The following is a 6,484-nucleotide window of genomic DNA, read 5'->3' on the forward strand; positions in this document are numbered from 1 at the left end:
GCGCTGTGAAACAAGCAAACTGAAAAACTTTGACCTGCTGGACTAGAAATCCTGCGATCGCGTTTTTCGAAACAAACTAGACAGTCCAGTTTAAACTAGCAGTAAGAAAGAGACGGAACAGAGGAACTGAGCTTTGAGGTTTTGTTATCGTAAAGTTACGCACACGCGGTTGTTTACATAGCTGCCGTCGTCCACATCGTCCCAAGAGGCGCGGGCAGTCTTGGTCAGAAGTCCTAAGGCCACAGCGTTCAGCTACAGCGAAATGAATGTCCCTAGAATGCTCCGTGCAGCGGATCATTCAAAACACAAGTCAAGCCCGAAGCTTCTTAACCGCAAGATGAAACCTTCTGCTAGCATTTCAAGGTCATTCGGTCTTTAACAGTGCCGTAATGGCATCTGCTATGCGGCTGAAGCCTTTGGCCTTAAGACTTTTGACCAAGACTGTACCGTCTCGAAGCTGAGTACGTTCCTGGTCCATTTTTACAAGCACTCCCTGCCTTTCTGCATTTGTTTTCAAGTAAACAAAAGGGGGCAAATAAACGCAATTTACACATTTTATTCACCAATTAGCCATTACACTCTAAACACAAATACGTCTATATGGGAGTAAAAAGAGCTGTTCTCCAGCGCACTACCTTTTATAAAAATGAGCGCGCTAGAGAAGAGCTTACTCCCTTTTAAGTTCTTTCTGTCTAGAGTGCAGATTTTCAAAGACTCAAAACTGCATCAAAAGACGGTTCAGAACTTAGAAACTCGACCAGGAAACATTCATGGGTGATGCTGATTGTCATGTGTTTGAGCTCTCGCCGATATGTTTAAATGACCTTGTGTGACATGAATTTTCAGTTTCTGACAAAGACAGAGAGCGGGAATTTCGCGTGTACTTCTAAATATTATATATTGCGGTCTCCTGGCTCGAGTATGGTTTATTAAATTCGCTCAGTTTTTTATTTCTTTTTTATTTCACTGCCTCCCGTGCATTAACGCTTGCTTTCAAAGACAATTACGTTCGAACCTGCAGTTCACCTTCACACGGTCACAACAAAGTTGGGTGTTTAGCAGACAAAAAAAACAACAATCGCTCACATCTTATCGTATACAAATCCTTAAAAGAGAAAATAATGGAAGCAAACATATAAATACGTCGTATCTCCTTGAACAAGCGAAGTTCCTTCTGATGCTCGCTTATTCTGATGTCGTTTGCAAGATGATCATATGCCTACAGCCTCCGAGTTTCTATTTTAAGTTTTTTTTTAAGTTCAGTGCAAACAAAGGAAGTTTGTTTTGTTTTTTCCCAGCCGAAAATATGGTACAGACCGAGGTTTCTTTCATGAAACCATTCGCGACTCACCGTTTTTAGCGTCAGTCTTAAAATTAAAAATTAGGCTGATTGACCATAAGACCTGCTTTGTCAGCGGCATAAGGTATTTCCATTCTTCAAATAAGATATCTTTACGGCCTTGTTTTCGTTACGGAACTATATACCTATTCACCCATGCTACTTTTTTTTATTGTGGCCCGCGTATCGAATTTTCCGCGCCCATTTCGAGTCTGCCGGTCCTCTACATGTACATTAACTATGAAAACTAGCTTCCAACGCCACGGCCTCCATCTGTCGTAGATAATACCATTACAGCAGAGCAGGCTAGCAATACATAGCATTTGATACAATTACAACAGCCTTTATTGCGAAGCATATAGCTTCCAACGAACGGTGTTCGACCTCATACGATAGTGAAGCCTAGCATGACAGTTACCACGCCTTCCCTTTCTTCATATACTAACCTTACCTAATCTTACCTGGTCTTGAGAGGCAAGTGGGAAAATAGATTAAAGTAGCATGAGGAGCGTGCGATCACCTACAATAAACCGTCGAAACCTTTCTGGAATAAGTTTAGGGGAATTCTCACTCCACGCCCAGTTCCTCAGCTCCGCCGTTTGTAGGGGGCAAGTAAATTTCAGAAACACGCGTTCAAAGTACAAATCGGCTTTACATAAAACCTCTGAAGCTATGTAGAGGTATATAAATGGGCACGCATCGAGTTTTATCCCGATAACGAAGCTCCTTGAATCAAATGTGCGAAGAGATAACACGGTGGAACCTCTTTAATTGGAACTCGCTTAATTCGAAGTTCCGGTTTATTCACACTGACTGTTGAGCCCAGTCAAAATCAGGTCTATTAAATAAAGAGGAATCGTACGAACCCCGTATAATTCGATCAAATTTCTGGTTCTCATCGAGTTAACGTTAGTCGACCTAACTCACTAACTGGTCTCCCGGAGTGGTACGTATCGAGGCCCGCTTTTTACGCTTCTGAATCAACTACGCGCACAAAAGAGTGAGTCAGTTCTTCACCCTGTAGACCACGTGCCTTATCAGCGAGGGCTGGCCACGCGGGCGGCTCCCGTGTAGAGAGCGTGCGAACATAATTGGCTATATAGCGAAGGTGCGGAATCCGTTGGGCCATATATTTGTTCTCTCCGCGTGCTTCCGGTTAGCTGGCTGCAGGCCGCTCCAGCCTCGGCCTCTATCTCTCTCTCTCTTTCTCCCTCTCCTCCCCACCTTTGGCGCTTCTAACATATTGCGTTTTGCGCGCATGGGCGAAGACATCTGGCGTCGGTTCAGCTGCCATGTGGTCGCTCACCTCTGCTTGCTGCGGAACCCGACGCTGCTGACGCTATGCCGCTCAATTTTCCTGTCGGGGTTGGCTACAGCAGCAATAGTTGCTTAGGCTGCACTAGGCATGTTGATACCTGCCTGCCTGTTTGAGTGTGCTGAAGTCATGTTTCCGACATAACCATTGCTTCCAAAGTGTCTGCTGATAATGTTATTTTGCAAGCCTTAATCCTCTACTAAAGACCATTTAATTCTGATGCGTAAGCGTTTTGTTAAGTGTAATTGTATTTGAGACGCAGAAGCCAATTTCAAATATGCGTTCAAATACTGGCAGTTATGGAAGTTTATTTTTTGCTCATTTTGCCAAACTATTGGCGGCCGAAATAAGAATTGTGTTCGCATCAGCCGCTGCAGACTACTATTTTGACTCAGAATTGAACAAACGTAGTCAAGTGCAGTTTATTTAACTAGATCGTGGTAGTTTAGGCAACTATTGGCTGTTTTCCAAGTTTATCACAACTGTAAATAAGAATTTATTCGCGTCAGTCACCGAAGCTTAACACTTTCTTCTCAAATGCAACAAACTCAGCCGGAATCCCTCTAGCGTCGCCTAACAAGAATCAAAGCCCGTGCATGCCAAAGACGAAAGTGTCTAAAGCAGGACACCTCTGTCGGAAGCATAGAGAAATGTTTCTGTTTTTCATCAGTGAGTGCATGTTCTCATAAAATGCAAAAATTCGAAGACGAATTGTTCTCTAGATTGCAACTAGCTTCGCTATTCTTTCGGGAACAAAATAAATAAAACATAATTTGTCGTACAGCTGTATTTCGAAGCCCGCATAAAGCGTAAAATGCGTTCATTATGCTCAATGTGAATATTTTTCTGTGGTAGGTTCATTTACAGACTATAATTTCGTATTCCAAGGAAAAAGACAAACAAGAAATTCAGTATCGCGTGCAGCAAATTAACCTCGCTCAGATGAAGTGCTGCGATTTCTTAACTTCTACATTTCTCACAAAAACGAGATACATCGCTAGCACAGGCAAACAAGCGACCACGCAAATCGGATTGAGGTCAAATCAGTGCAGGGATTTCCGTTATAGATTGCCATTGTACACAACAGGGAGTTCATTGAGATGAGTCATTATACACATATACCCTATTCAGAACGTCCAGCTGACGCACCTCCCCTCAACGCTTCCTGCATGCTTCTTCTTGCGGAGCTAAAAAGTGAGTTGTAAACAGCATGCCTCGCCCTTATTCGCTGATTCATACTTAATTCAACGCATTCTTCCGTCTTATAGACCTCTTGGTGGGCGTGGCGCTGTAATCGCATTACGGCGTTGTCGCGTCGAACAAACGCATTCGGTACGATTAACTTGTCATTTTCAACGTCATAGCAAGTGCGAACTCCCAGTTGGCCACTCATTTCAAGCTGTCCCGCGCACGGAGGCGTTCAGCTCCGCTGTTTCGGGGAGCGTTTGTTTCTCGCGCGCCCGTGAGCACAGCTAGTTGGGTAGCGCTAAAAACAATTATCCCGTTCGACCTCGCGCGATGCCGACAGCTCGACCAGCTGCGCGAATGGTGAAAGGTTTTGATCTTGAACTTTACTCACCCGCAACTTGCAAGTAGCAGGCAGGAATAACGAGATGCCTGAGAGCCGAGCTTCCCTGCCTCGCCGTCCGGGCAGACATCTTGAACGCTCTGGCGGGCGGCGCCACTTCGGCGCACATGTTGAGCCATCTGGTGGAGGGGAAGGGAAACACCTCCCTTCCCTCGTCGCACGCCCGGCCGTCCCTCCCCTCCCACCTCTGTCGGAGGGGCAGGCGACGAGCCGAAGCAGGCCCTTGCTGCCTTGCCGAGGCCGCGCGCTCTTCCCCACTGACCCTTGCGGCGGCCTTCCTTTCTCACACCCTTCTCTCCCCCTAGACTGCTGCAAGTTTCTTTTGTTCCCTTCCGTTCTTGTTGGGGGGCCTTTTGCAGATCTGTATGAGGGTATATAGGCTACATTTGGGGAGCTCCGATTTGCATCGGGGAGGAGCCCCTCAGCCCTGTGAAAATAAACATCTAGGTTAACGGATGGGGCTGCGATGCGGGTGGGGAGATTCCCATCATGCGGTAGCAGCAGCTAAAAGCCGTGGGGATTTGGAAACTCGGCCGAGACGCCGATGCGATCGGTCAAAGTTCACTCTCGAGGAAGGAAGTTGCTCCTCTGGGTTCGCACGGCTGTTTGTGCTTTCGTTTGAACGCGTGTGCGTCTGTCTGTGTGTTATTGCTATCCTGAAGCGTTCTTCCGTACTTGCCGGAATTCAATAGAGTGTCTCAAGTTTTCTAAATCGCTAAGTGCCTTGTTCTTGAAAGAGGCTGTGTCTCGTGGCCAAAATTGTGGAAACGCTGCGCGCTGTAGGTGACACCGTACTGCTGGCGTGTTGATTTGTTTGGGAAGTCTGTCATTAAATTCTCGGACCTACAACGGTGGTATATTCGTATAATTGTAGTTGAGGAACCAGAAAACTGATAATTTGTCAATTGGCGCATTTTTTCTTTCATTTGTTTCATTTTCAGTCTCCAGCCTCATGCTTTTAAAAAAAGCAGTATCAGACGAACTGTAGCTGTCATCGTTAATACACACTTCTGCAATGCTTATAACAGTGCTCAGTATGTATACATGCTTGATTTTAAGATTCCTACTGAATTTTTTTCTTTCTGCGTTACTTTTGAATGAATTGAGTCTAGGCGATAGAAAAAAAAAGAAAATTAATGTGGATTAGCTCAGCTAATCTTGGATACACAAAGCGAAAGATGTCGGCGTTCACTGTGTTCATTCGCGTTGGCGTTGACAATGTTCTAGACGGCGATGGCTTTGAGGAAAGGAAGGACGCATAACTAGCTCCCTGGATATGCGGACGCCTCATTCGTGGAGTGTTTTTATTGGCTGAGTGCTTGGCTCGAAGCACTCTGGCACGGGTCGGCCCGGTATTGCACTGCCTCCGGGATCGGCCCGGGGAATATTAGCGTGCACCTTTTCTTTCTATCTTTGCTCCCCTGTCCTTTAACTCTCCCACTTTCAGCACGTGGTAGCGATTGTGGCTCGCCTTGAGCCAGTAGGCAGGCCCGTGCACTTTCCTTTTCTTTCTTCCTGCCAGCAACAGCAACAGCCTCATTCGTGTTTTGATACATGAGGCGGTGGTGAGAGAGAGATGTGGCCTGAATGCATTAGCGCTGACAGCGTTGTGGCTGACATGCTGCACTGCAGTAATAGCTAGGCCGCAGCGTTCATTTGGTGATCAATCTGTCGCGATCAACCATTAACTGCATACCACCTCCCAGGGTGGCAGGGAGGGCGCACTGCCTATCCAGTTTGTGCGGAACGCAATCAAAGCAGGCTTTTGCAGTTGGAAACCAACGCCACGTACATGAAAGCGAGATTGAGGTCTCCACTGACCCACGGAGCCGGTTGCGCGCCTTTCCTTTCGTGAAAATGAACGTCCCTTGCAAAGTTGTCAACGCCAAAGAACTCTATGAACGCCGTCAGCTCACTTGTTTTGTTTGGTTTTTATGAAAGGAAATGTCACAGTAACCGTCTCAAATATCTCGGTGGACACCCGAACCGCGCCGTAAACGAAGGGATAAAGGAGGGAGGGAAAGAAGAAAGAGAAAACTGAAAATTGAGAGTTGGATTTTGAGGAAAGGCGCGGCGCTGCGCAGTGGCGGAACAGCTGTGGCTCGGTGCTACTCGTGGCGCATGCACAGTAGTGACTAGGGAGCGAGAGAGAGAGAAATATCCGTGGCGAGGCGCGCGTTGTGACGTCATGTGCCTCCTCGGAGCACCGCCACGGCGAAATCGCAAGTTCGCGGCCAGTAAA

The 6,484-nt window shown here is 46.7% G+C and overlaps 1 pseudogene across 1 annotated transcript in view; it reads right to left on the minus strand.

Moving 5' to 3' along the window:
* The window catches only part of LOC144098980 (uncharacterized), a 36,960-nt pseudogene extending 32,599 nt beyond the window's left edge, over positions 1 to 4,361 (minus strand). The window contains exon 1 of the transcript XR_013307279.1: positions 4,234 to 4,361. The product of XR_013307279.1 is annotated as an uncharacterized LOC144098980 (transcript). The remainder of the gene's footprint in view (positions 1 to 4,233) is intronic.
* Positions 4,362 to 6,484: the final 2,123 nt, after the last annotated feature.

This window comes from Amblyomma americanum, chromosome 7, assembly GCF_052857255.1.
Source record: "Amblyomma americanum isolate KBUSLIRL-KWMA chromosome 7, ASM5285725v1, whole genome shotgun sequence".
NCBI lineage: Eukaryota > Metazoa > Arthropoda > Arachnida > Ixodida > Ixodidae > Amblyomma > Amblyomma americanum.